The following is a 2496-nucleotide window of genomic DNA, read 5'->3' as shown; positions in this document are numbered from 1 at the left end:
AAGTCCCCAAATAAAAATAAATAAATAAATAAATAATTTTTTTATAACTCCCCGAAACTTTTTTTTATACATAGACAAAAAAAAAAAAAAGAAATTTATTTATGGCAATAAAAATTGAAAAAGAAAAAGAAAAAACGACACATGACGGTATAAATATATATTAACAAGTCGATTCACCACCACAAACTAGACAAAATAAAAAATCCTTTTGTGTCATCGGAATCAAAAAAAAAAGAAATTTTCATATTAATTACAACTCGAATAGAATAAAATTTCTGGACACGCGCATTCAATAGTTTATCATATGTTAACTTATTTACTCCCCTCACCCCTACCCCTACCCATCCCTTCATCCTTTTTTTTTTTTTTTAATAATTATTTGTTTAACAAAAAAAAAAAAAAAAGGAGGAGGAGGAGAAAAATATCTATTATTATAATCATCAAGTTTTTTTTTTTTTTTAAAGAAAATTGGGATAAACGGAGGAGAGGGAGGGTGAGGGGTGGAGGGTGGAGGAACGAATGGGAAAATCCCTTAAATTATTATAATTAATAAAAGAGAAAAAAATAATATTTTTTAATATTATTTTTCATTGATAAAAGTATAATTATTATTGAAATTTATATATATTATTAAAGTTTGTTAAAAATAATAATAATTTTTATCGTCGGAACATGTAATTTAATAAAATAAATAAACGCCATCATCATCATCATTATCATTATTAATAATTTAATTTTTTTTTTTCTTTCTAAAATTTAAATCGTTTAAATAAATCAAAACAAATTAAACATTATTTCATTTAATTACATTTTAATCAACAAATACCGCCGCGATTGTATTTGTTTCACTTCATCTTTTTTCTTTGGAAAATTTTTTAACGAGCATTAATAATGTATCATTATCATTATTATTATTATTATTATTATTATTATTATTATTATTATTATTAATATCAACAACTTGAAATAATAATAATCATTTTTGGGTAACTTGAAAACCAATAAAAAAAACAAAAAATTTTCCATCATTTTAAAAAAAAGAGAGAGAGAATTGAAATTTGAAACTTACACCCACTAAGAAAAGAGAGAAAGAGAGAGAGAGAGAGAGAGAGAGAGAGAGAGAAACGTGAAATTTTTTTTTTTAAATGTTTGTGAATTTAATAAACATTTACATACGTGTCAAATAATAATTTACTAGAAACTTAAATTTTCACACCTTTTTTTATTATTTCAAAGTAAAATTTAAAAAAACCTCCTGTTAAATGGATAAAGAGAGAGAGAGGGAGAGGGAGAGAGTGAGAGAGTGAGAGAAAGAGAGAGAGAGGAAGAGTTTAAATCGCGCCTGTCCTCATTTTAACATTGTTATTCAATATTGGATTTTCAACGGCATTCCGTTAGTGACGACGTTATAGATTGTTTTTACTTAAACGTTTATTATAATTACTTTTTAAATTAAAATAATCAAAAATCGATTTGTTTTCTTTTTTTAATTGGATAAGTTAATGACTTTTATTATTATTATTATTACTATAAATCATCAGGTATGCGTAGCAAATGTATAATTCATAAATTTATATTACCTTTATATATAGTGTTTACGAACCAACCACCATTCATTTTTAATATTTATTTTAACGATTGTATTTCATTTTATTTTAATTATTTATTAACATTTGAATTTATTTTAATTATGAATACGTAAATATATATTCAAACAAGTGTGTGTGCGTGTATGAATTTTCGCGAGTCCGCCCCCACCCCCTTCCACCCTCGCCAACCCATACACCTATTTATAGTAATTTAAATTATGATGTTAGCATGACAGTATTAAAATTAATTTTTTTTTTTTTTTGTTTTCAGTCGGGATGAAATGACTCTCGGAAAATTTTTTTTTTTTTTTTTTTTTTGAAAAATTTACGTTTAGGACGCATTCAAATGAAAGAACAACAAGAACAACAACAAACATTTTACTATCGGGAAAACAAGGAAATTAATTAATTAGTGAATTCACACGGTTAATTATTTATCTTTTTACATAATGTAATTTTTTTTTATATATATAAAAAAAAGGGTCAATTAATAACTTATTAATTAATTGTGTGAATATAAATAAAAAAATATATATTATTTACACGGAGACACAAAAAATGTGCACACGCATGAGCTATACTCAAGCTTGCATGCTTGGTATTGGCTAAAAATATCATTATTATCATTATTTTTATTTTTTTATTTTTTTTTTTAAATTTAAAGCCGTTGGAAGAAAATTTTTTTTTTTTTTTGAATTACATATATATAAGTATAAAGAAAAATGGCATGAGAATACGGTTTGTATTATAATAATAATAATAATATTGAAAATTCATTGCAACCGATAGTTATTATTATTAACGCAGTAGCTTAATAACATTTTAAAAAAAACATTGTGCTAACATTAAACACGATGCTCTAATTATTATGCATTATTAACAAAAAAAAAAAAAAAAAAAATTAAAA

The sequence above is a fragment of the Pediculus humanus genome, genomic scaffold, assembly GCF_000006295.1.
Source record: "Pediculus humanus corporis 1103172108249 genomic scaffold, whole genome shotgun sequence".
Taxonomy (NCBI): Eukaryota; Metazoa; Arthropoda; class Insecta; order Psocodea; family Pediculidae; genus Pediculus; species Pediculus humanus.
This window is presented reverse-complemented; position numbering follows the sequence as displayed.